A 21,004-nucleotide genomic window follows, 5' to 3' on the forward strand; every position below is an offset into this window, starting at 1 on the left:
CTTCTGACCAGAGATCTACATATCTGTGGATTCCTCCTGCTTTTAGACTTTGGAAATTGTATTCTTCCAGGCCAGGAATAAATTGTCTATTCCGAAAAACAGGAGTCATAGGCGAAGGGAAGTTAGTTAGACCATGTTTTAACTTGAGTTTATCCCAAATGTGAAGGGAGTTTGTAGTAGAAGGGCATATTTGTTTTAGCACTGGTCTTGAAACCTTATTAAGCCACATATACAACCCTGGTGAGTCAGGTGTCATTAAGTCTTCCTCCATATCCACCCATCTGTATTTCCCTTGGATTGCATGCCAACCAATAATTTGTGCCAGTTGGGCTGCATAATAATAAATAATTAAATTGGGGAGACCTAGTCCCCCTTTATCTCTCTGTCTATACAGGAGAGTTCTAGCTACCCTGTGTCGCTTGCCCTGCCAAATAAATGTGTCTATAGCTTTCTGGATACCCAGTAGGTCCCCTTTGCAAACCCGTATAGGCAATGCTTGAAATAAAAATAGAAGCCTCGGTAAAATATTAATTTTTATAGAATGAATTCTGCCGATCCATGAAATTGGCTAATCATGCCAATTCTCTAAGTCCTTTTCAAAGTTTTATTCAAAGGTACATAGTTGTCATTAAATAGTGCATTGTAATAGCGTCCAATTCTAATACCCAAATAGCTTAGCGATTTATCTATACACATTTCAATTTTGGCTTTTAGCTGATCTTGTTCTACCTCGGATAAATGAAAAGTCACTCCACATGATTTATTATAGTTTACCTTACAACCTGAAATATCTCCAAATTTTTCTATCAACTTGAACAATTCAAGGATAGATTCAGAAGGGTTTGCCATAGAGATCAGAATATCATCGGCATAAGTCGCTGTTTTATAAATCTGCCTACCTATTTGGATACTGTGACAAAATGCCTTTTGTCACTGGGTTTATTGGTGACAAGCTGCCCTTTACCCCTGGCTGTTGGAGGAGCCTGATTGCCAGCCTCTTACATGTTGACTATGGTCCCTGGGAGATTTGGCCCTTCAGGTGCAACATTTGGGCATATTGTATTTTATTGTGCGGCTACTGGCCCTTTAAGCACAGTGAATGGACTTTTATTGTACTGTGCTGGCCTTTTAAAAACAGAGTATGGACATACTGAAACTTTTTGGACACTTCCTCTTCCCCTCCCCCGGATCCATTGTTCTCCAGCAGGGTGTTGTCCCAGGGACACTGCCAAACCAGTGGGAACACATTTGGACAGGAAAAGCAATGCTTGCAAGTGAAAACAAAGGCCTTCAACCTAACCGTTAAATCCCTGAACCTATTCAAGTGAATTTTGGATATGTTTGTCCCCAAGTTATACTGGTTAAAATAATATAAGTTTTATGTATGTACAATGTTAACTCACAAAGTTATAAAAATGTATAAAAAGTGTAACTTTTCAGCTTGGAGATAATTGAGTAGATACAGTAATTGACTCAATTATCTCCTAAGCAGAAGGGAGGAATATGCTGGGTGTGTTTCTATTTCCCATTGTGTCTGATTGGCTGCTGTACTTGCATTGTATGTGTTGTAATGTGTTTATTGGTTGTTCTGCAAAACCCTGTGGGCAGTACTATGTTTTGTGGATTGTGAATAAAAGAGGCTGTATGTGCCAGTACAGAGAGTTCCTGTTTTAACCCTCAAAGTGAAGTGTCGTCTCATTATTGGGGGAGGATTTATTGGATGCTGTTCCAGTTTGACTGCTAGGAGTGTAAACCTATTCGCATGGTTTTTCCTATTCGGCTGTATACAGCATTCATATGCTAGAGAGGATTCCTATGCTTCTCAGATTCGGTGGTTGTGGTGTCTGCTGCAGTGCTTGGAGTCCTCAGGAAGCGCTAGGAGCATCCGTCAGAGGAAGGTACCGGTCGGGGTGCCAGCGGTTCCGTTACAGATACCCTGTATATTACCATTTTCTCTGATGTGAATCAGAAGAGGTTCTAATATAAGGGCAAACAGAATAGGGGAGAGGGGGCATCCCTGACGTGTGCCATTATATATTCCAAACGGAGTCTTATCTGCGCCAGGGAGCTGTATTGTTGCTTGGGGATTTGAATATAGCGCTCGAATTATAGTAATACAGTTAACCAGAAAGCCCCAATATTGAAGCAAGTAAAATAAATAAGGCCAGGCGACCTTATCAAATGCTTTTTCTGCATCTAGTGACAAGAGTATCGATGGTGTCTTCCCTGTTTCCATGACCCAAGCGACGTTAACTGCTCTATGCGTATTCTCGTACAGCTGTCTACCCGGAACGAAACCTACCTGATCTGGGTGAATCACAAAGTTATAAAAATGTATAAAAAGTGTAACTTTTCAGCTTGGAGATAATTGAGATACAGTAATTGACTCAATTATCTCCTAAGCAGAAGGGAGGAATATGCTGGGTGTGTTTCTATTGTCCCATTGTGTCCGATTGGCTGCTGTACTTGCATTGTATGTGTTGTAATGTGTTTATTGGTTGTTCTGCAAAACCCTGTGGGCAGTACTATGTTTTGTGGATTGTGAATAAAAGAGGCTGTATGTGCCAGTACAGAGAGTTCCTGTTTTAACCCTCAAAGTGAAGTGTTGTCTCATTATTGGGGGAGGATTTATTGGATGCTGTTCCAGTCTGACTGCTAGGAGTGTAAACCTATTCGCATGGTTTTTCCTATTCGGCTGTATACAGCATTCATATGCTAGAGAGGATTCCTATGCTTCTCAGATTTGGTGGTTGTGGTGTCTGCTGCAGTGCTTGGAGTCCTCAGGAAGCGCTAGGAGCATCCGTCAGCGGAAGGTACCCGGTCGGGGTGCCAGCGGTTCCGTTACAGATACCCTGTATATTACCATTTTCTCTGATGTGAATCAGAAGAGGTTCTAATATAAGGGCAAACAGAATAGGGGAGAGGAGGCATCCCTGACGTGTGCCATTATATATTCCAAACGGAGTCTTATCTGCGCCAGGGAGCTGTATTGTTGCTTGGGGATTTGAATATAGCGCTCGAATTATAGTAATACAGTTAACCAGAAAGCCCCAATATTGAAGCAAGTAAAATAAATAAGGCCAGGCGACCTTATCAAATGCTTTTTCTGCATCTAGTGACAAGAGTATCGATGGTGTCTTCCCTGTTTCCATGACCCAAGCGACGTTAACTGCTCTATGCATATTCTCGTACAGCTGTCTACCCGGAACGAAACCTACCTGATCTGGGTGAATCAGGATAGGGAGTACGGGAGATAGCCTCAGGGCAGGGACTATAGCTATTATCTTTATATCGACATTTATCAGCGATATAAGTCTGTCATTTCCCACTGATGCAGGGTCCTCATCTTTTTTAGGTAAAAGAACTATTTTAGCCATTGTAAGATCAACTGGAAGAACTCCGCTTTGGCAAATTTCGTCTATGACCTCTTGTAAATATGGCATGAGAGTTTGTTGAAATATTTTATAGTAACTGCTACTAAAGCCGTCTGGCCCTGGTGCTTTACCCCCCTTAATAGAAGAACATGCAGTTTTAATCTCCTCTAAATATATTTTTGTCCTTAATCCTTCTAAAGCGCTTTTAGGGATTTGGGGTAAATTCGTCCTACTCATGAATTCTCTCAGTCTTACCTCCTGGTCCATACCTTCTCTATTCTCATTTATAAATTGACTATACAATCTAGAAAAATATTCCCGAAACACTCCATAAACTTCCTCTGGTGATGATACTAATGTTCCTGAAGCATTTCTGATAGCTGAGATAGGATTAAAGTGTGTTCGTGGTTTTAAGCATCTGGCCAAAGGGGCGTAAATTTTATTAGCTTTTTCATAAAAATATCTACGTGTTGTTTTTAACTGCCATGCTGCTTCATCTAATAGAATATTTTTAATCTTTAATCTATACGCTTTTTAGATCATGTAGAGTTTGTTCAGTGGGGACTGTTTTATGTTTTTGTTCCAGCTTACGTAAACCTTTCTGTAACTCAAATAATAATTGTGATTTAATCTTTTTCTTACACAAGGCCATTTTGATCAGTTCTCCCCTAATTACAGTTTTATGCGCTGCCCATAGAGTGGTTTTACTGATTTCAGGTGTATTATTTTCAGAAAAATAATTTAACAGTACCTTTGTAATATCTGCTCTAACTAGGGGATCCTCCAGAAGGGAAATATTTAGTCGCCAAGAAAAGTTGGGTTTAGCTGATAATCCTTTTATATATACAGTGATATCTGTGTGATCTGACCACGTGATATTATTAATTTGTGAGCTATATAAATAGGGAGAACGTGTTAAATTGGTCAAAAACATATCTATTCTAGAATACGTATCATGTGGATGCGAATAAAAGGTATAATCGAGTGTGTCAGGATGTTGAGCCCTCCATATATCAATAAGTTTATGAGCTGTCACAAACTGAAAGAACTGTTTGTCCTGTCCTCCCTTTCCCTGAGATCGCAATGTTCCCAGCTTATGGCTCCTATCTATGGACAAGAGACAGCGTTACAATCCCCACCTATCAAGAGACAGTCTGACGCTATAGAATTAATAATTTGGCTTATCGTATCCCAAAATCTATTATCTGGAACGTTTGGGGCGTATATATTCATTAGATGAAGCTTGCGGGTGCCCATCATTCCAGACACCAAGATATATCTTCCTTCTTTATCCTGAATGGAATTTAAGACTTTAAACTGGCATATTTTATGGAACAAAATAGCTACTCCCTTATGTTTTCGAATAGCATTCGAACAGTACGCTCTATCATACCATTTATCTGTTAAGATGAGTTTCTTGCAAGAAAGCTATATCCGCCTGCATTCTCTTTAATTCCTTAAACATTATCTTCCTTTTAGCAGGTGAGTTAAGACCTTTTACATTTAAGGAAATTATCTTCTCATCCATCATAATTCAACCAATATACAAGCAGATGTTTTGGCCCAATAAATGTAACAGACCTATATGCATATTGGATACCAAGACAAGAGAGAGAGAAAAAAAAAACCTGCAACCCTACCTTCCATCCTTTCCCGTCCTCCCGCCCTCCCCCACCCCCCCCCTCCAAAAAATAAATAAAAAAATATACATATATATATATATATATATATATATATATATATATATATATATATATATATATACACAATGGATACCTCCTGGACTTACCAAATGCCAGGAGTTAATTAGGGGGCACAGTTCTCCCAGTTCTCTAATTCGGCCATGGGATAAACTGCAACTGCTCCCATCAACCTGAAGCCTAGATTTTTAAGCTAATACTAGAAACCTGATTTTCCTTGACATAGCATGGGTCCTCTTACACTTTCCTAAACATCTCATTGACACATATAGGCTGTCCTCAGACCCTATACAGAGCCGTACAACCCAATATTATCCTACTATGCAACATTTTCCTACTGAGTTGTTATTGAGATTTAAATTTTTATTTTTATAGTGAGTATCATTTATGAAATACATACTCCTATATAACATGCTTATTTCTTCCCGTACATGCCTTACTATACTAAACCACATGCACTAATATGCTATGGCTTAATCCACTTCTCTTAATCCCTTCAACTCCATATTCACCCCTTCACAATCACCATGAATATCACGATATATCCCGCTTCCCACCATCCAAGAAAAAAATAAATGAACAAATAAATAAATTAAATCAGTCAGTCCTCTTCCTTCCTTCCCCTTTTGCAAAAAGGATTAGCCTAGAGGAATAAGAACCTATTGTCCTTTTAACTTTGATTCTCTCTCGCATCATACCATTCTCTGGGTAAAGCGGGTAGTGGGGTCTTTTGTAGAAATAACGGTGTTACTCCCTCTGGTGTGTCCAGACCCATTGTCTGGAAAAATCTACCTGGATCCCCTGTTGGTAGTAAAGCTCTGGTTTGTTCATTATGAAATGCGAGAAGTTTAAAGGGATGGCCCCAGGCGAAGGGAATGTGGTTGAGTCTCAGATGATCGGCAATCGGCTTCCATTGCCTTCTCTTTAAAAGAGTGGATGGTGAAAGATCTTGGAATATCTGAAGCGCCTTTTCTCTGTAAGTGACCTCCATCCCCCTACATTTACGCACTACAGCGTCTTTAGTGCTATGATAATGGAATCTCACTATTATGTCTCAAGGACATTCGTCATTCCTTCGTGGACCACCTGATAAGCAATGTGCCCTATCGATTTCCCATCTGGGCTCAGGAATGTCTGGTAATAAGGGTCTAAAGATTTCTAAAACCAAGTTCTGCACCGGGCCCTCGTCTCTTGTTTCCGGTATCCCTCTAATTTTAATATTATTGCATCGGGATCAATTAATAAGATCATCAAATGCCATTTCTAAGGCATCAAGCCTTTTGCCCCATTCCGAGCTCTGTAGTAATAAATCATTATGCGCTTTAGCCACAGCCTCTACCCTCACCTCTAGGGTGGCGGTCCAATTACCAATTGCCTGAATCTCTAATCTTATTTCCCTAGCATTTCTTTCAATCTCTCCCGCTAAAAAAATTCTATCCTCTTTCATTTGTGCTAATATGCATTGTATGCCATCTGATCATGGTATCTGCACAGTAGGTATAGAAATGCTAGCTGTATCAGTAGGTAAAATTTTGCCTGATCCTCCCTCTCCTGGGTCTGGATGGATCTGGTCTGGATGGATCTCGTGGCTGTCCCCAATTTTCCTGCTTTCCAGGCTGTTTGTTGTATCCAGGCAACTATTCACCGTGTCAGCGCTATTCACAGCGCCTGAAGCCGCTCGCTTTGTGGATTTTGCAGCATCTTCATTTACGTCCGCAGGTCTCGCTGGCTGGAACATGGTATGCAGAGAGTGAAGAGTGCTGCTCCTGGGCTTCAGCTTGGACCCCTTCCACGAGGATTTCATCAGTGGTAAGTCCAAAAAGGGTATAATTCCCTTTTTCTTTTCCCTTTTGAAAAAGCTCAGGGGATGCTGCCAAGAGAAAAAAAAACTTCCTCGGCTTCCTCGGCTGAGAGTATCAACTTCAACTACAACGCTGCACTGTTACACTATTATAACAGTATGTAGCAGTATGTAGCTGTATTTTACTGCAGAGTAGGGAGAAATTAGGGAGAGATTGAATGGTTGAAGTGGATAGAGTAGATGAGTAGAGTGGAGCCTGACGAGCTGACAGGCTGACCGGCTGTCCGGCTGTCTGACCGGCTTGATATGTAACTATACACCTCAACGGACAGCTAACTGAGGACTTCACCGGCACATACATTTTTTTTGAATCAATGCATTTTCTTTTTGACAAAAAAAAAAATATATTATTTTAGGCGTATATTCCTACCAAATTTGTGCCACTCAATGTCACACTGGAATTTATTGGATTTAGCTTTGGGTACAAAAGATAATCCTCTACTTAGCAATTCACTTTCCTCTTTTGTTAATGGTCTCTGTGATAGGTTAAATATTGGTATCACTTCCTGTGGGGTGGCTTGCCTTTCGGCATGTTCCTTATTCCAACCGCCTCTTCTGGTTCTGCGTTTTCTTTTTTTCGGCTCCTGATGGAGGCACCCATTTCGGGGACCCCTGAAAAAGGTGATGAGGAGGGCGTACTTGCTGATTCAATACAATCATTATCAGAGGCTGACTCTCCAGAGGTGTTGTCAATAGTGACTATTCTGGGTTTAATTATTCTTTTGCGCTGTCTCCTTGGTCTATTGGGATTACCGCCTGACAACCACCTGTAGACCACCTTTGGACTATGGTCCAAATAATCTTGTTGGACCATCTTAAATTGTTGTTTTTTAAATTTTACCAGTATATATATATATATATATATATATATATATATATATATATATATATATATATATATATATATATATATATATATACATTATGTTATTTACACATTCAAGCTAAATAGCTGCATTTGATAAATTTCTTTTGCATTTCTATCAAAATACATGGTTTATTTTGTAGTAAACAATTATGAAGCCTGTATCAATACCAAAGGAATGTGTTGAGTAGGAAATATTCCTGACTTGTAAAATATAGAGAACAATGTGAGGTGTGTTAACCTACAGCTTAGACAGAGTATAAGCCAAGAAAAAAAAAATAAAGATGGATGGATGGATAGATAGATAGACAGACAAACAGAAAAAAACCAAATAACCTGGCACTTTACCTTGATAATACTTAAGTGCATTGGTGCTATCAATTGCTAAATATGCAAATATGCAACAATTAAATGCACTCATATGTTTTAAAATTGAGATAGGTTTATTTTAATAAGATTAAATGTATGATACACAGATCAAAATTTCTGCTCACATGAGCCTTTTTCTATTCTTATGTATTTGGGAAAACAAAATAAATGAAAAAAAAAATTACCAATGAGAAAGAAAATCACCAGGTCCATGCTAACTCAGCATTCTTTTTCAACTAAAGGTTATTGAACAGTGACATGTAGCTAAAAACCACAGTTACCAAGGAAACTGAATAAAACAGAAAAGAATGCTTAAAAATGTAAACGCTGGAATGGAGAAAAAATAAGACAATAGTATCTGAGAGTGTTTTCAGTACCTAAAGTGCATCAAGTTAAAAAAAAAGCCAATGGTCTGATGATAATGAAGTTGAAGGAACATGTCAGCAAATGAATCCAATGCTTCTCTGTAAGATGCACTCAATTTCACTTTGAACTGTAGCCCAACCTGCATGAGAAAAGAAACAGGATTATACAGTGTACAAGATATATCAAATATACTAAAGGGAAAAAACCTTAAAGCACTGTAGCTTGCTGAAGTGCTTCATATGCAAAGTGTGTGTCCTCTTATTTTATTTTTTACAAAAAGCACAGATTCCAATAACAATTGGCACATTTATAAATTAACCGTGTTACCACCTCTGACTGTCAGTCAGAGAATTGGCCAGAGAACTGACCGTATTACTTTCTGATTGTTTAGCTTAGTTGAGCATTTTGAAGAGGCAGACAGTTGTCCAGATAATCTGCCTTGCAACATCTTCTCATTGAGCTGCATTGGGAAGTCTGTGATTGGACAGCTACACACAGTCTTGCCTTGGCAGAAGGAAAAGTAAAGAGATCTGTAGCTTTTGCAAGCTGTTTTTAGATATACCTCCAATGAAAAGAAATGCATAATTGGGGTTATATCTAATCAATTGGGTTACAAAAAATGTTTTCCAGTTTGTCAAAGAACCGAGGGTTTCATAATTTAAGCAATTGTCACATAAGCAGAAAATGACAGAAATTGAATGTTTGTAATAATGAAACAATGTTATCTATGATATATGTGTGTGTTTTGTGTTATACAAATATATTTGGGCCAATACAAACCATTGTCTGGAACTCTGCTCATAAACAGAACTATATATAAGGTCATGATTTAGCCTGGAAAAAAAATGATATTTAGACTAAGGCAAAGTAAAGATTTTTTATAGTAAAAACTAAAATTATGTGGAATTCTCTGCATCAAGAGGTGGTTTTATCAGAGTCTGCGCAGATATTTAAACAACAAATGGATGAATACTTGCAAAATCATAATATACATGGATATAATTTTTAGTTTGTGGGTGAACAGCTTCCTTGATCCAAGAAGAGACCTGACTGAAATTCTTCGAGAAGAATTTGTTCCTAGTCTGCGACGAATGTGGAAAGTGCTTCCAACTTGTTTTTTTTCCCCCTTCTTTTGGATCAACAGCAAAAAGAGATGAGAAAAAGGTCGAGCTTGATGGATGCATGACAACCATTTTACTAATTCTGTAAATAGTTCCAGGTCCTATTTGAAAACAATTCATATTGCAATGTATTATATCCTAAACCAATATTTTAATATAGTTACATTCTAGGTTCATAATTCCTAGTCCTTACATTGAACTTATTGTGCTTCTTCAGCGAAATAGCATGAGGCATAGGTAACAATCTACAGTATATCATTTATAAGAATCAAGTGTTTCTCTCCATGAAGTACTGTATTTATCCTGTATCTATTCATGCAAATGTTTGTTGTCAAACTTTGAAACAAATCTGTGAATTGCAAAGCTCAAATGATTTGCCAAGTGAAGTTAAATGGATTCTGTTCTCTGTTTCATTGAAATATGTTATGTTGAAAAAAGCTTACTGTTTAAGTTTACTGGTTCATTTTTTTTTATCAGCAGTGTCTAAAATCTACATTTGCAACCTGTCCAGAGGGATTTCATCTTACCATTACAGTGATGAATGGTAAATTAATAGCTATCAAATAATGTATGAAAGTCTCCAACTGGCTGTACTGAGTTTGTAAATGCCAAGATTTCAGTTAGAACATTACGCAAAACAAAATGAAAAATGTGTACAAATAAATACATACAGTTACATTATTGTATACCTAAAAAAAAAAAAAAACCTGGAGGAGCAAATACACTCATTCCTTTATAATGGAAACATACTACAACATAAAAATAGAAAATATTATATTGGTGGAAAAACCTTCTGCTTCCACTTTAACTAACTCCCTCCCCCCCCAAAAGAAAACTAATTTAAAAAAATGTGGTTAAACTTTTGAGAACCTGGCAATCATTCGACATGAGGTTTGGGGTATCTATAGTTAGACTGTTCATAACTATTTTATTTTTTCTCTTTCTTTGACTATTTGTTTACCTTACTTTATACTATTACTAAGAATATATCCTTCTCTACTTACTAGTGGAATTGTTAATAAAAATGTGCCAGTATTAGACGTACAACATTTTTTTTAATTTTTTTTTTTTACTATAGTTAGATGTATTGTTGTTTTTAGGCTATACCGGGTATCAGAATCGACTAACAAAGACTCCATTATTGTGACTTTCATCATTCACAGACTGTGGCAATATAATTTACTGTGTGGATTATTTTTACATTCTGTGCAATGAATATTTTGCTTTATTGTATTGGCCAAGTAGTGAGTTTTTATTCTATATGAGACGGTTTATCTTCTATGATTTATTCACAGATACTCAGTAAAAATGTATGAAAATAATCTTGGCGTGTCATATCATGATGTGATGTATAAAGAAGATGTATACATAAATTGTTAACGAGCGATTTTAATGTACTCTCCTTTAATGTAAAGAGATGTTAAAGATGATGGTCCTGACCAACAGTGGTTGTGCATCCCTCCCTGTCAAAGGTACCTTTTTCCAGGGTCCTATTAAACAATACACTGAAGAGAGTCCCAGGAGAATGGATTTTCAGGTAAGTATGTTAACCTCATAAGAGCAGGCATTCGGTTGAGAGTAAGACATGACAAAAATGAGGCACATTGTGACAGTCCTATACAATGTACGAGCCTAAACTGTAACAAATCCTCAATTATGTTTCCCTAACTCAGGTGTTTTAATCATTTGAAATTCTGTGGACTTCAAAGTTAGTTTATTTTTGAGTGAGTACGCTGAATTCTGTATGTTATATCCAGTGCCGGCCTTAGGGCTTTAGGCGCCCTGTGCGAAAAATCTTCAAAATCTTCATGCATTGACTCAATGCATCTCTAATAGAAAATGTCAGCGTCTCCATGCAGAGCATGGAGACACTAAACGGCAGTGCTACCTACTGTGCAGCACTGCCCCAGGAAACCCCCAGTGTGGGTCTCTGCTGCCTGCCTGCTTACCATGCAGTAAGTACTGCTTAGTTAAATTCTGTGGGCTGGCTGGGGAGATCTGATCTCCCCAGCCAGCCCATGAAAGCTGCAGACATTGAATTGTGTCGGCTGCCAGGGCGCCCCTGTTGCCATAGCGCCCTGTGCGACCGCACAGCTCGCACACCCCTAAGGCCGGCCCTGGTTATATCAATATATCAATATCAATATAACAATACTATATGTACCACTTCCACCCTCCAAGCTATAATTATTACATGTTTTATGAATTTGTAATATAATACTGTGCACTGCCTGATACCATTGATCATAATTGGCTTGAAAGTGCAAACATTGTTCAACAATATCGTTAATATTTCTTATGGAACAGTTTACATAATAAATTTGCTGATTTGACTATACTGTTATACAACAATAAAGATTTCTTTATAGCTTAAGCTATTCCTAATTGTGTACCATAATAAAAAGCAAAAACAAAATCAAACTTTGTTTTAAAATAATGTTTAATATGTGAGAGAAGGACATAATTTATGCTCAATAAGCATACTGCTTCAAGAGTTTAACCTGTGTTTTTATTTAATTAGGAATTGCATCTTTAAAAATACTGTAATTGCATTATGAAGATCTTTTAATATGTCCCCTCCGGTATTCAAGTTTCAGAAAATATGTATATTGTTTTCACTCTTTGAAACAAGTAGTGTGCACAATGTTCTGCATTGCTAAGATCAGCTGTGTAACCACAAAGTAACACATATCTATTCTCTCCCAGAATCACATTATAAGGAATTATATATATTTTGGAAGACCCAAACAATAGTTGCCTATTATCTTGAACACAAGGTGTTGATGGCCAAGCCTGTTTTGAAATGAATAGAACATACTTTGTAATTTCCTTAAAAATGGCGTTGCTGTTGAATGGCAATTTCACTTTGTGCACTAGTCTTTGTAAAACATTGTTAACGACACTGAACAAGTGACACTGTACAGGAAATGCACACTCTGCATTGGAAGATAACATAGAAGATATTTAAGACTGCCATCTAGTGGCACTATTTATTATCGTAGATGCATGCAGGATAATTAAAAAATTGTGCTTTAAAGGGGTATTAGAGGTGGAATTTCACTACTCAATAAAAAATTGACAAAAATTAGCATAAACTTTTTCTAAATACCTTTTTATAAGCTTTTTTTTCGGGTAGTTTAAACAATGCCAGTTTTAGCTATACTCAGAACATTCTTACAGTGAACAGAAGAAAGGACATAACCCTAGGAAGCCTTCCCACTCTGTGTTCTAAGCAATTAAACTTTCTAGGAATGTAATGTTAAAGCCATGGGGCTGCTTTCCTCTGATCACTTATAAAATACAATGTTGCTGTTTCATTCATTACACAACCAAACAGTAGACACAGAGGCAATCGATAGATATTTTATACTTTTTTTATTTTATATGTTTTTGCTTGGGTGTCCTCTTCTTCTAATGTAAACTACATGATGTAATTAAAAAAATACTGTCCGAGGCTGACAAGTGTGCATACACTGCTATAATAATATAAAACAAACAAAAACATATCAGCAAGTTCCAACAGTTCCCTTTTATCCATGGGCTTTATAAATATATCACATCAAACAATACATGCAAAGACAATTGCAAAAACAAATACTCTCTAGTCCAGGGAGTATAGGTCATGCAGGTAAATAGGAATTAATATGGCTCTTTGTCATCTCTTAGGAACTCCCAGGTAATTGCTTGGTTGGTTTGCTACATCCAATCACATAGTGTCCATGCCTTTTTTTTTATTCTTATGGCACAGTGTTTCTACTTTAGAATTCTAATTTCCTACTTTATTAATTTAACTTAATCACACACAGGGAGCTACTGTAGGCTTTAGAAAGCAAATAATAGATCAAGAGATAAGAAATTCGAAATTAAACACACTGTGCAATAAAAAACTTTTTATTAATATGTGTGTAGAAAGGATGTGTGAGTCACAGCCAGGGGAAGTATGTCCAGGCCTGTGTAAATGGAATTTAACTCCTAAATGGCAGGGAATTGAGCAGTGAGACTGCAGGTAATGATTTATACACCAAAACCACTTAATTAAGCTAAAATTGTTTCATTTACCTTTCACTTTTGCATACAAAATGTGACAGTGTGCATTGGATTGACATTAATAGAGGTATATAAAAGGATTATGCGTCTCTTTTGCTAAAACTGCCATCTTGTATTTGTTGACTGAAAGGAGACAGTAAAAAAGCCTTGCCATGATAACAACTAGTAGGTGTGTCTCCCAGACAAGATTTAACTGGCCAAGTGGAACGTATATTGTTAATCACAAATTTTCAGCTTACATAAACAGCATGAAAACTAGGCTCGAGATGTGAAAGTTAATAAAAGGAGGTGGATGTTAACAGTTCCATAATTGAAAGCACTTTTGGGATATTTAAGATGCTTTTTTTGGTGGGGTTGGATTGTACTCTCATTGCATTGGATTATTTTTCCCTGATGAGGACAATGCAGAGAGTTGAAACATGTACGGCTGCTTCCTGTCACTTATCACTGACATGACACCTTCTCCTGTCGAAGATACTGGAGAAAGGAGTGGATACCAACTGTTGTTTATAGTAATTGTTTTTTAATTTTTTTTATTCTGTAAATGTATTTTCATTAAAGTTTGTTTTTGTTTATAAAGGTACACATTATGTTTTGTGTTTCTTCTTTGTGTATGCATGAGAATAAATATTTTCTCAGAAACATACAAACAGAGTGTGATAACAGATAAGACCCATTTGGCCCATCTAGTCTTCTTAATTTTCGAAATACTTTTATGAGTCCCTAGCCTTATCTTATTTGTAGAATATCCTTGTGCCTATCCCACGCATGCTTAAACATCCTCACAGTCTTAACCTCTACCACTTCAGCAGGCTACTCCATGCGTCCACTATCCTCTCGATAAAGTAATACTTCCTGATATTATTTCCTAGCCTTTGCTCCTCTAATTTAAGCCTACGTCCTTTTATTGTGGTAGTTATTCCTCTTTTAAATAAAGTCTCCTCCTTTACTGTGGTGATTCCGTTTATGTATTTAAATGTTTCTATCATACCCCCCTGTCTCATCTTTCCTCCAAGCTATACATGTTAAGATCCTTTAACCTTTCCTGGTAAGTTTTATCCTGCAATCCATGAACCAGTTTTGTAGCCCTTCTCTAAACTCTCTCCAAAGTATCAATATCCTTCTGGAGATATGGTCTACTGCTAATACCCCACTCCATAAAACCAAGCATTCTGTTAGCATGTGCTGCTGCTGAAGAATTGACAATATTAATTGTTAATTAATTGTACCCTTGGTTAGGAGACACATCTACTACTTTTTATATCTTGTGAGTGCAATCAAATACATATTCCACTGTCAACTTGTATTAGTGCTATTATGTGTACCTTTTTTGTTGAGTTTTTCAGTTTTAATTCAGTATTGAAGATTTGGAGTAATCTTTTACTCTCTTAAGTCTTTAGAATATAAAAGGTTAATTGTTCCTTTGTGTTCTATTTTTCACAGGTGATATTTTTAAGGTGTTTGTTTAAGTATATTATTTTACCCTAACAGTAATTAGCTGAGTCAGAAAACTTGAGTAGCAGCTGGTGGATTGACACTACTAGATGGCTGTAGCACTGCCCAGTGCCTAGAAGTGTCAGCCATAGGAAAACTACTAAGACAAAGTAGCCACTACTTTGTCTCAGTATATCTTTTGACTGGCTGGAATTTCAGTGAAATTCCAGCACAATCAATGTCAGTATTTAATAAAGATTCTGTCTTAATGAAATACTCCTTTTGAAGCGAGGTTGACAGGGAGGTGACAGTGCCAGATTAACAAATGTTGACAACTTTGCATGTGATTGATTACCCTGTCGAATAGAACCCAACTCCTGTGGGTTTTTTCATGCCCATCTTTAATTTTTTTTTTTTTTTTTATGCCAATCTCCTAGTATTATATCCTCTTCTTGCATCATCTCCTTTTTCCCATTCAAATCAATTGCCGGTGTCTAGTTTCTCTGTTATGTATCAATGCATATTTTCCTATGCAAAATCTATCACTGCCTTCTCCTTCATGTGCTATCTCACTCCAACGCCATATCCTGGTGATTTCCTCCTTTATGTCCATCTTTTAGCTTTGTTTACCTTCCTTATCCGTAGCTCAATATCACTTCCCTGTGGGCCCCATGTTCCAGAGTCTATTTTTCTAGCCTGTTCTTGTGGCACTCATGATAACTTCTCTTGCCAAAAAACAGTGTTTATAAATGTAATGTAATTTTAATATGCATAAAATGATTCATTTTAATTCACATGCAGAGCTTTATGTACTTGCGCTACACAGGGACATGTGTGGCTGTACTGTATAAAAATGTATTTATGTTATGTGCAGAGTATGCCATGCCAGCAATATATACAAAACACTGATTAAGGAACAACATACACACATACTTGAAATCCCCTATCTTTGCAAACACATATGGTGACAGGTGATTTTAAGTAGTCTTGTAAAATTTAAAACTGTATTTTTTGTGTGTGCGCTGTTCCCTAATCTGTATTTTGTATATTTTTTTATCTTTATGCCAACACCACAACTGAAAGCTGCATGTTATGAGTGTGTCCTCCATTTACCTTTTTCTATCTTTATTTTGGAATTCAGACCAGATTCCTTTTAGGTTGATAACTCTAATCATCCACTATAGGTGCCCATTTGATTATGACCACAAGAAAGCACAAATGTGAGGAGAGGATTTGCAAGCTGTTTAAGCAGTAAATATTGCATTTGGCATGTTCATCTCCCATGTTAAAATTAGAGTAGGACCCACTGTGACGTAGTTGTGGGCTTCACACAATATGGCCATATGATAAAACTGAATCCCCATATTTGTTTGTTGAGATAAGTGATTACGTAGCCTTGTAAGATATAAAACTGTATTTTTGTGTGTGCGCTGTTCCTTAATCTGTATTTTGGATATATTTTGGTCTTTATGGCAGCGCCACATCTGAGAAATGCCTATTCAGGGTGTGTTTCCCAATTCCATTTTGTTGGTGTAATCTTGCCAAGATACCCTTTGGGTTGAGCACCCAACCCATCCACTATAGGTGCCGCTTTGAAGGTGACAACAGGAAAGCACAAATTTTAGGAGAGTATCTGGAAGCTGTATTAGTAGTAAATATTGCAGATATCATGTCCATCACTCATGTGTCTGCTGGGGGAGTAACACAGTGACAGGGAGCAACCTGTCACTATCAGGGCCGGCGCATCCATAAGGCTGCACAGGCGGCCGCCTTAGGGCGCACGGGCTCTGGGGGTGCAAGATTTCAGTGACCGGCAGGAGGGAAGCTCTTCCTCCTGCCGGCCACCATCTTGGCCCCCGGCACGGTGTGCGGTAGTGCTGAGATCAGACGCGGCGAGGGAGCTCTAATCTCACCGCTCTGCTCCCTCGCGCGCTGTCTAATGATGCTGCGGGAGCCAGAAGATGACGTCATATAGGTGATATAGCTGCCCATTTGTGTTGGCAACATGCCTCCAGGTCATGCAAAGTCTTTGGTCGTCTTGCATGAACTGCACGTTTGAGTTCTCCCAGAGTGGCTCGAGGATCAGGAGACTGTGACAGCCACTCCAGAACCTTCATCTTTTTCTGCTGTCACCACTGTAAGGTCATCTTGGCCTTGTGCTTAGGGTCATTGTCATGCTGTAAAGTCCAAGAGTGTCCCATCGTGCAGAAGAATACAAATTGTCTGCCAGTATTTTCTGATAAAATGGTGCATTCATCTTGCCATCAAATTTCACAAGATTCCCCTTGCCTTTAGAGCTCACACATCCCCAAAACATCAGTGAGACACCACCATGCTTCACAGTGGGGATGGCATTCTTTTCACTATAGGCTTTTTTGACTCCTCTCCAAACACAGCGCTTATGGTTGTGACCATAAAGCTCTATTTTGTTCTCGTCACTCTAAATTACAGTGTGCCAGAAGCTGTGAGGCATGTCAAGGGGTAGTCAGGCATATTGCAACTAGGCTTTTTTGTGGCAATGGTGCAGTAAAGGCTTCGTTCTGCAATTTGACCATGTGGCTAATTTTTTCAAGTATCGTCGTATTGTGCTCCTTGAATCAACCACGCCATCGTTTTCCAGAGCAGCCTGTATTTCTCCTGAGGTTACCTATAGTTTTTCTGTGTATCCCATACAATTCTTCTGACAGTTGTGGCTGAAATCTTTCTTGGCCTACCTGACCTTGGTTTGGTATCAAGAAATCTCAGAAATGTTCCACTTTTTAATAAGTGCTTGAACAGTACTGACTGGCATTTTTTTAAGGTGTTGGATATCTTTTTATATCCTTTTTCATCTTTACCTTGTTATGCAGGTCTTTTGACAGTTCTTTTCTGTTCCCTATGGCTCAGTATCTAAACTGCTCGGTGCATCCACCTGAGAGCTAACAAACTTATTGACTATTCATAGACACACACTAATTGCAATTTGAAAAGCCACAGGTGTGGGAAATTAACCTTAATTGCCATGTTAAACTTTAATTGCCTTTGTGTGTGTCACCTTGTGTGTCTATAACAAGGCCAAACATTGAAGGATATGCAAACTTTTGATCAGAGTCATTTGAGTGATTTCTGTTATGATTTAAAAAGGAGCCAAACAACTATGTGATAATAAATGGCTTCATATAATGACAATCCTTCAATAAAATATTTTTTGTGTGTGTGTGATCATGTGTGATATTTTCAAAATCAATGCAACAATTTCACAATATCTGTCAGGGTATGCAAACTTTTGAGCACAACTGTATGCGTATTACTACAAATCACATAAATGTAGTGAAACTATTTTTTCATTAAACTTTTTCATTATTTAAGCACACATACTCTCACTAACCCATACATGCAGTCACTAGCACACACACTGTTTAACCAACAAACACATTTACTGACAGAAATACACATTCTCACTGATAGACATGTGTTCTCACTCATACATATACACTGACATACACTCACTGAAGCACACACTCACTGACCCACACACGCACACAATGGCACACACACTGCTTAACCAACACACACTTTCACTGTCAGACAGACACATTCTCACTGACAGACGCACACTGATATACATTCACTTATAGACAATCACTCTCAGATACACATACACTCACTGACAGACACACACATTTACTGACAGACACACATACTCACTGGCAGACACACTCTCACTAATTTGATATACAATGAGAGACACACAAACTTACTGACAGACAGGCACACACACACACACACACTCCCTCTCACTGATACTGACACACTCACACACACACACATACAGATTACACACACTCAGTAATTAATTTCATTTTTGTTTAATTTAAAAAAAATTACGATGCCAACCCAGGCTTCATGCAGAGCTTTGGGGGCGCTGGTTTGTGTTCTCTCTCTGCGGTCTAGTGGTGCTGTGGAATTGTCCTGCTCTTCCTGCACTGTTCCCTGGCATGCCATTTAGTGAGGCCAGGGCCAGAGTGACATCATATCCCAGATTGTGGCATCATAACAGGGCATGCGAGGGAGCAGTGCCGGAAGTGCATGAAGATAAGAGCTCCTTCACTACCCAAATACAGGTTCCATAATCACTGCATGCCAAAATCCCTTGATTACTAGGTGCAGTCCCTAGACTGTATATGCTTCCTACACCGTGCTAATCCAGTTTTTATATCTGCATGTTTAAAAATGTTTGTATAAAACAAAATATAAACTAAAAAAAGGAAAAAATGTGTTAAGCCACGTAGTTGGAAAACATGGCATTTAAGTGCAATTGCTCCTCAGGCCAAATGTTGCCAGCCCTCCTATAAGGAGAATGATTTATATATGACAAAATCCAATACTTTCTCTGGGTGAGCTAATTGGATTGCAAAATACACTGTAACTGTAGATAGTTGTTTTTATCTGTCTCAAACTGTAACAAGTTAATGTAACATGTATTATTTGTTACATTCTAGGGCCATTGTGTATTGCTTGAGATAAGAAGATTTAGTGAGCAAACTAAGCAAGACTTTATGGACTTTATACTTCTAGGTTTAATCTAGTATTTTACCAAATATGTCTATATTTATTGTTGCTGCATGCCTTCTGGAATACACGTTTTTGAAAGAAAGATAAACAGGCGGGAGGGAAGATGGATGGATAGATGGATGGCCAGCCAGACTGACAAACAGATGGACAGATGGATGAAATCCACATTCCATAAAACAGATGCTTTTATGGAATGTGGACGGACGGCAGGACAATGGGGATGGAAGCTCAAGTAGTAAAAATATGCATTCAACATAAATCAAGTCTAATTTTTGTTTACACTTTGTTATGCATTGGATTCAGTGGTTGGAAACCATTAAAATGCTTACAAGTAAAAAGCTACCAAATAGCTTTTTCTTTTTTTATTTACAGTTTAAGCCTGAATAGATCATGTATAAATAACAAATTCATGCCAGTATAATAGACGTTAAGAGTTGACACAAGCCAAATGACTGTTGTAAAAGAGTTAAAACTCGCGCATTGAGGATTTGTATACAGATGTCTAGGCAGTTTACTGCAAATTGCATTTTGGCAAGCATTACCTACATTAGCCGCCAGGGGATCCTGCAGACAAGGATGGAATGATTTGCAATCACTCGGTTAAGCTGGAGTTCAGTTAGCCAGAAAACTGGGCAATGGATACTTAATTCTTACTTTCTAAAACAATACCTTGCAGCTTTCAGTATAAATACTGTTGTCACAGACCTTTCCCGTCGGCTCACAAAGCAGAGTTCACAAGCCTTAACTCATAGAGCTGCGAGGAGGGATGGCTGCAGAACTTTTACATTGAAAGGATGGAGCTGTCCACAGCAATGGTGCTGAAAGCTGTTTGCAAAGCGAATTCCAATCCTATTATGAACAAAAGAAGCACGAAAATCATACCTCAGGCAAATTACCTATACATCTGACAATGCCTTGATTTAATTATAATGATAGTCGTGAATATGTAACATTGTCCATTATATCTAAAATAAGACAATCCACAATATATATAAAAAAATCGAATAGATAGTTTAATGACCAAGAATTGTGACCGAATTACCCCTACTTTACTTTAATAAATTAGCGTAACTAATGTGTGACTGATTTACACTGGCTTTTATTTATAAAGAGTAATCGTGCAGGGAACGTTCTAAAAAGTCACGCAGTCACCATGGAGATCAATTGAAGGTTGTATGTTGTATGATACACTTTTAAAATACTGCCCCATAATTGGTCTTTATAAATACCCCTTTGAGTTAATTCCTAATGGTTTGAAAGTAGTTGCATTTGTTTTGTATCCTTTTATTTCAACTAAAAGGTTTGACAGACTT

The sequence above is a fragment of the Pelobates fuscus genome, chromosome 1, assembly GCF_036172605.1.
Source record: "Pelobates fuscus isolate aPelFus1 chromosome 1, aPelFus1.pri, whole genome shotgun sequence".
NCBI classification, from domain to species: domain Eukaryota; kingdom Metazoa; phylum Chordata; class Amphibia; order Anura; family Pelobatidae; genus Pelobates; species Pelobates fuscus.